This window comes from Capsicum annuum, chromosome 5 (assembly GCF_002878395.1).
Source record: "Capsicum annuum cultivar UCD-10X-F1 chromosome 5, UCD10Xv1.1, whole genome shotgun sequence".
NCBI classification, from domain to species: domain Eukaryota; kingdom Viridiplantae; phylum Streptophyta; class Magnoliopsida; order Solanales; family Solanaceae; genus Capsicum; species Capsicum annuum.
In genome coordinates, this window is record NC_061115.1 from 69,068,735 (window position 1) to 69,077,444 (window position 8,710).

The window sequence follows — 8,710 nt, forward strand, 5'->3', positions numbered from 1 at the left end:
ATCACCTTCCAAACAAAAGTTCACTATTAAAGTCACCGGCACTTAAGTATTTTCAACAAATAAAGTCACCAACAACAATAATAAAAAAATAAAAGAAAAACTCCAAAAAATGGGAAAAAAGATAAATAGGATCTTTGGCCAAAGAAAGGTATCACATCACCTTGTCTTGATTCTTCTTTATTATTATATATAGATAGAGATTTACAATATAACATTCTCAAAAGTTTATATTTTTTTAGATAACTATTTTTCTATTTTTTTTCGTTGGTGAGGTCCACTTTTTTGCATGTGTTTAGACCAGAGTATTTATTTTCTGAAGTAGAAGCAAGGGAAGGAGGCAAACATATACATGTGCTACTTAAGAAAGTATCTATGTATTATTTCGCAATTATGTCGGTCAACTTTAGTAAATCTTTTGATAAGGTATGAGAATGTAACATTGGTTTATAATTTTCAAATGACATTTTAATTCATAAGAAATTTGTTTATTGTATGTAAAATTGTAGTTCTTGAATTTTCACATTTTATAATTTTCTTGTTAAACATTTTTAAAGATTATTACTACTTTCTATTTTCTATTGGTTTAAACCGTTCAAGCTTACAACTTAAGAAAAAAAAAGTGTTGCTTAGATAACAATGATTTCATGAAGTCGACTGTCTCTTTTTATTTCATTTTCTTGCCTAAGAGAGGAATCTTGATTCTTCTCTCAACCTTAAATAATCACTTATCAAAATATAAATTTTTGAAGATAGTAATAAATTTTTTTTTTTTTCCTTTATTTAAGACACAAACAAAGTTATGCGGCACCTCTCTATGACCAAAAATGTTAATTATATGTTTTTACTAATATCTTGATACTTTACTATTTTTCTTCACTTATGATGAGCTATGTATTAAAAGAAGGGAAAAGACATCATTTCCACCCCATACTATACAAGAAAAGTCTAAGCCACACCTAAATTATATAAGTGACCTATTACACACCTTAACTATATAAAAGTAATATTATTACCTCCCCACGACCCCCATTCTAAGGCGCGTGTGTTACACTTATTTTAGGCGCGTCTAGCCTATTAAATAACGAAAGTAAATGGCTAAAAACATTAAGGAAAAAGGCATCGTTTCCACCCCAAACTATAGTCGAAAAGTCGAATCCACACCTAAACTATATAAGTGACCTATTACACACCTTAACTATAAAAAAGTGATACTTTTTACTGACGTGGTGCTGACGTAGCAGCGCGTGTAAAACACTACACCACATGCAAGTGGTGGTAGCCTGACAAGATATAAATAGTTTCACTTTTTTATAGTTTAGGTGTGTAATAGGTCACTAGTATAGTTTAGGTGTGACTTCGACTTTTCGGGTATAGTTTGGGGTGGAAACGATGCCTTTTCCCTTAAAAGAAAGTTACTTCTTAAAATAATTACTTTATATTAACTACCATTTATTATGTTTTCCTTTATTTAATAACTTTTAAGAATTTTATCTTATTAAAAACTCATTTAAAACTAACTAATAATTAATATATTAAAATGAAAAAAATCCACAAAATGAAAGATAAAACTCTAATTTACTAAATCTTTCGTTTTCTAAAATTGCATATATGTAGAGAAGTAAAGAAAGAAAAACACACATGCACACACACAAAAAAAGTATTAACGATAAATAATTAAAGAGAGATAAAAAAGATAAAATAAGATAAAAAGAGAATACAAAATTCATATAATTTAGTGTCATATATACAAATAATAAACAAGTTTGAAACTTATTTAAAAATATGCATGAAAATAAATTCAATATTGTTTCTCTTAGAATATATATACAAAAATTAAATATTTTAGAACACTGAAAATACTCAAGTGACGAAAATTTACAGAAAAAATGCATGTTTATACTTAAGAGTGTGTATAATTGGTTAGAATTTGAAATAATTGAAAACTAAAAAGATCTCTTGAGAAACTTTCAGCACTCAAAAATCTCCGCGCAGATAAATTCACTAGTTATATTGTACTTGTGCACTAAGCATCCATGATTAACCTCCATGATCAGCATTTCGATGAAAATACTATGTATCGTAATCGCATGCATAATTATTATAAATAACTAGTCCAGTGTACGCGCTTTGCGCGTGTACTTATGTCGAGTAAATAATTTTTTCTTAGAAGAAACGTCAATCAACATTTTAATTAGGGATTTAACTATAATAAAGAATTCAAATATGTTTTTATATACAATAAAATTCATTTAATGTAAGATTGAGAGGTGATTGACATATTCTTTAAATTCCTTTAAGGTTTTCAACACTATCATATGCAAACTTACTACCTAATTTGTTAACATGAGTAACTAAATTGGCTGTCGACGTTCATTTCATAGCGTACAAATTTAATAATAATAATATTTTAATATAGTACGTAACATAAAAGAAAATTTATTTAACTTATGTGTAATAAAAATAAATCTTACAACAGATGAAAATTTCAATTTTTGAAAATAACTAATCTATTATTTGATCTAAGATTATCCTTAATGATAAAAAGTACAATAATTCTCTAACTAACCAACAAATGTACCACACCGATATAAAAAAGTTACATATAAAAATGTACATATGTTGAATATATGTGTAACGTTAATCAATAAAATATGCAAAACAAATATATTTTGTAAAATAAAAGTAAATATTAAAATATTTAAGATCTTTAATTTGAACATAATAAAGAAGAACAACACATCCAATTTAATTTTAAAGTAGAGTTTGAAAAATATAGAATGTACTTAGATTTTACCTCCTATATTTGTGAGGTAGAGATATTGTTCTCCATAGACCCTCGGCTCAAAAAGGAAAAAAAGTGTGAGACACATAATTACAAAAAAAGATATAACAAAATAGCAAAATACTAAGATCTAATTAACTAAATAATTTTAGATAATCATATTTATGTTGTACAATGTACATAAGTTTGATTGAACCATAAAGTCATTCCTCAGACAACAATGTTTCAGCTTTAAAAGTGAAAAGGAAATTGTCTGCCCTTAAAAACTACCTTCTAAATTTATCTTTCTATATGTCTATTTATGAGTTTAATTATTTTATGTCTAACGTGTCACCAAAATTTTTTTGCATCAACTACTTCATATTGACATTAATTACCATTTAATATAATATATTTTACAAATTCTTAATTTTTCATGGTTTAAGAGTCCTTATTTTATCATAATTTTTTCCACATATTTCAGGAGAAAATACTATTAATAATTAAATAAGAAATTGAATAAAAATAAATAAAATTTTATCTATTGTTTTAAGAACTTTCAAACTTTATTGATTTATAATTAAAATTAATAATCTATTAATATAATGCAAAATAAAAAAGAAAACACTTTTATTACGACTCGTAATGAATTATAATAACACAAATTGAAATTAAAAAATTAAATTAAAATTTTAGAAAAATAATAAAAGCTAATTTTATCTATTGTAGAGTATTTTGATTATTCACAAACAGTTCTTTCTAAGGACCTTTACACTTTATTTGTTTATGTTTAATATTAATAATCTATTAATATAATGACAAAAAAATTAAATATTTTTATCACGACTCCTAACCAATTATAATAACACACATTAAAAATTTAAATTTTATTATATTTTCTAAACACAACAAAGCTTTAAATCTTACTTGAAATTTTCGAGCTTGCTGCATTCTTCTAGATCAGGTCACAATTTGATGAACATAAGTTATGAAAATTAAAAAATATAAATCAATTTTAAAAAATATTAAGTATAAAATCTCAAAATACCACAAAATGTGCACAAAAAGTCACACAATTAGATTAAGAAAAAAATCAAAAAACAATGAATTTAAATTGAAGGTAAACATGTGCATCTTATGAATCAAAATATTAAAATATTTTATTTTATTTTATTTTCTAAATGCAATAAAGTTTCAAAACTTACTTGAAATTTTTATTCTCGTAGCATTGTTTTGAATCAGTTCACAACCTAACAAACTTAAATTGTGACAATAATAATATATGAACCAATTTAAGCAAAAGCTAAGTATTAAATCTCAAAATACCATAAAACACGTATAAAAATCACACAATTAGGTTAAAGAAGAAAATCAAAACAACTTCAAAGTGTCAAGAACGTAACCGTCAAATTATATAGAAAAAAATAACAAAGATTTCTACAACTATTTGGATACTTGTTTGAATAATTAAATTTCACCTTAAATAGGACTTTTAATTTATTTTGCCTTTAGGATGAATATTTCTACAATTATTCAAATACTTGTTTGAATAATCAAATTTCACCTTAAATAGCACTTCTAATTTATTGTCTTTAATTTGGTTTGTCTAGTTCGTGCATATTTGTTTGTTTAGTTCATTTATGTTTTTTATTGTGACCAAAATTAAAAGTATACCAAAATATTAGGTTTTCTTACCTAGTTTAAATAAAGAACTACAAATTTATTACATTTAATTTTAATAGATTTGAAATTATTAAATATAAAAATTAGTAAATGACAGTTTTGTCTATTATGAAAATTTTTAATAATGAAGGACAAAAATTTCAAATCACTTTTATAAGGGTCTTCCCACTTTTAATATATTATAGATATAGATTATAGATTATACATATATATAGATTATAGATATAGATTCTAAATATAGATATAGATATAGATTATAGATTATAGATTATAGATATAGATACATATGTCTATTGGGAATTAATGCAAATTAAGAAGTTGAATATACAATTATTTGATTTCTAAACAACGAAACAGGAGAGATCTTTGACAGATGAGGGAATTAAATTAATAAAGGTATAAACTTCTGTAATTAGTATTATTAGAGATATACATTCCCTGCATGTATGACCTGTCGTGCTGGAAATTTTCACTCATACGCCCTAGCTAATGGAATAAGGTTAAAATTTATACGCACTTGGTGTATACATTAAGTCAATACATACATGTCATGTGTTTGAATTTACAGTTTATGTTACTTAACCATGATGGCCTCTGGCAGAAATGCAAGGTAAGGCTGCGTACGATACACCTTTGTGGTGGGGCCCTTCCCCGGACACCGCGCATAGCGGTAGCTTTAGTGCACCGGACTGTCCTTTTTTTTTTATGTTACTTAACCATGATTAATTAACATGTATTTTTCTTAATTTAATTACTTAACCATGATAAAGAACATTAGTTTGGTGTATACACCGAGTGCGTATAAGTTTTGACCATGGAATCCATTATTTGAATTTAGTTTCGACCATGATTTCAAGTTAATATATAGCAATTAATAAATTCAAATTCAAATATTTTATAAATATCTTGATATATTTACAGAGTTCATAATAAAAGCTACTGTGTTTCGGGCCGTAACCAGCAAGCAATAAAATCCATCCAGCACTGTATACATAAACAACAATAGAAACTGATGAGAAATGGAACTGGATCTAACTCGATCACAAAAATATAATAGACCCTCGACTCAAGGAAAAACAATCAAAAACATGAGTACGGAAAAAAAAATAACAACGAGAAGACAAAATATTATAGAAAGCACGAAAAGTCATTCAAAACAGAAACTACAACACAATATTAGAAACAAAGAATGTAGTAACATAATCAAAGGATGTAGTAACATAATCAAAGGATAAGCAACTACAATAGTAATACTATGTACGACTACTAGATAGAAGAAGTGATAAAACGTTCTACTATCTACAAAAATATGTGTCCATATATAACCTCTTATCAAAAATCATGTTGTTAGTAAGCTGAAATTAAATTACGTTGTGGCTAATCACATCTCTCCAATACTTCAAACTTACAAGTGCATGGTAATGATGGGACACTTCCACAAGAAATGAAAACTAGCTAAACTAGCATGAATTGGCTTTCTATTTTGTTTCATTGGAGTTGTTGTTGACTAAATCCTTCAAATTATTCCTAAGCTCTATTCCACATCAAGAAATGTCAATCCCAATATTCTTTCTAGTTTCTTTCCCCCGACAAAATTATTTTTGCAAACTAATTCTTTGATCCTGGTCCTATCATTAATGTTATTTCCTATAATACAAGATACCATCCCTATAGTATATAAAGGACATCCCTATCTCACATTTTTATCACACTTTCCTCCTCTCCTCATCAAAACTCACTTCCTCTCTTCCTCATTTTGTCTAATATCCTCATAATGACTAAAACAACAAATCTTGTTATCAACATTCTTTGGCATCTGCCTTTCATGTTTATGCTACTATCATGTCATGACATGAACTTGGCTTATGCTGCAGGTGGCAAGTTGGATCTACTTATGTCCAACATTGGCATTTCAGCCATGCACATGAAACTCCTCAACAACGATAGGGTCGTCATGTATGATCGTACTGACTTTGGTGCGTCCAACATCTCCTTGCCTAATGGCAAATGTCGTAACAACCCTAATGACCTTGCTTTGAAAGTCGATTGCACTGCCCACTCTGTTGAGTATGACGTGTCCACTAACTCGATACGACCCCTCATGGTCTAGACCGATGTATGGTGCTCCTCTGGCTCTGCTACATCTGATGGTACTTTGGTCCAAACTGGTGGATTCAACGACGGTGAAGTTATGGTGAGGAATTTCAAATCGTGTGCCACTTGTGACTGGCAAGAAACAGGAAATGGCCTAATTCAAAGTCGATGGTATTCAGCCAATCATCTTCTTCCTGATGGAAGGTAAATTATCGTAGGTGGTCGTGATGCTTTTAACTACGAGTTTTATCCCAAGACTGCTTCAACCAACAACGTACTCGCTCTACCTTTCCTTCAACAAACTAATGTTCCTAGGAAGGAAAACAATTTATACCCGTTTGTTTTTCTTAATGTGGATGGGAATTTATTCATTCATTTTCGCCAATGATCGAGCTATCTTGCTCGATTACACGACAATTACGGTAGTGAAAACGTACCCACAAATATCCGGTGGCGATCCAAGAAATTATCCAAGTACGGGTTCTGCAGTTCTTCTTCCCTTAAAGAACTTGCGGTCACAAATAGTTCAAGCTGAACTTTTGGTGTGTGGTGGAGCACCAAAAGGCTCATACCCAAGAGCAGCAAAAGGTAACTTTATGGGTGCATTAAACACGTGTGGGCGAACTACAATTACTGACCCGAATCCACAATAGACCATGGAGACCATGCCACTAGCTCGAACAATGGGTGACATAGTAATTTTACCCAACAGTAACGTGTTGTTCATCAATGGAGCCGCATCGGGCACTGCTGGATGGCAAATTGCTAGGAACCCGGTATCGAGTCAAGTGATTTACCGACCTGATAACCTTTCTAGTTCTAAATTTGAGGTACAAAACCCGAATGCAATCCCCAGAATGTATCATTCAGCAACAGTTTTGCTACGAGATGGAAGGGTTCTTGTTGATGGTAGTAATCCAAATGAGATTTACAACTTCACTGGAGTTCTTTTTCCAACGGATTTAAGTTTGGAGGCATTCTCACCACCCTACTTGGATTCACTATATGCTAATTTGCAACCGCGAGTCATTTCTCCCCCTTCACATACGAAAATCAAGTACGGGCAACGTGTTAACGTTCGATTTACTGTTTCCACATTGCGACTAAACAAGGATTTAGTCAAGGTGACTATGGTTGCACCAGGATTTAACACACATTCAAATACTATGAATCAAAGACTGCTTGTTCTTTCAGGAGGAAAAGTGAAAAGGGTTGGAATATTCACTTACCAAATCAATTTGATTTTTCCTAATTCGGGTAAATTAGCACCACCTGGTTACTGTATGCTATTTGTGGTTCATCAAGATATACCAAGTGAAGGAATTTGGATCAAGATCCAATAACCACAATGTTGGCCGGTTATATTTGTGACGGAGAAATTCTTTTTTGGATTTTGAAAAACAAAAAGAGGTAGAAATAATTATGTCAATATTTGATTGTTTTGTATTAAAGATTATTGCAATCATTCTCTCATTAATAAAACACTTGTTACCTTGACTAATTATTTCCTCATTATCTTGGAGTGAGAGTTTGTTTATTGCCGAAAAAAAAGGAATGATAATTGACCTAAGATGTGGTGGCATGGAAATTTTTTTTTTTTTTTAAAAGGATAATATAGTATTATTATATAGTATGATCATGCTTCTTCATCGTCTTCGGTCTTTATATATTTTCTTATTAGCTAGACTATAAATTGGAAAATATATCTTCTATATGGAGCATCCTTTCAAATCAACCGTCTTGAACTTTAACAGCTTTAACAACACTTGACGTAATTACTATATATGGTATTACTTGATATCTTGTTCGGTTATTCTTTATCTTAAATTGTTGTGCCGTTAATTTTAGTGGCTAGATAGAATGTAGCATGCATGTAGTTCTAACTTTTAATTGTCGTGCCGTTGAAGTTTGTCGTGCCGTTGACTTCAGTAACTAGATAGAATATAACATGTAGTTCTAATTCTGTCGTGATGTTGACTTTAGTAACTGGGTATAGAATGTAGCATGTATTTCTTAACTTTTACATTCTTTGTGAGCAAATCTATTTTGGATATTGATAATGTTTTGAAGGATTTATAATTTGATTGTATTTTTGTTTGTTAATTACGAGGAGTAACTAATAGGCAACTGTGGGGTTTAGCCGCATAAATGTTATTGAAAATTTTCCCATAA

General features: G+C 29.6%; 1 pseudogene; it reads left to right on the forward strand.

Annotated features, from left to right (window-relative positions):
- Nucleotides 1-6,116: 6,116 nt before the first annotated feature.
- Nucleotides 6,117-7,908, forward strand: LOC107868537 (annotated as a pseudogene).
- Nucleotides 7,909-8,710: the final 802 nt, after the last annotated feature.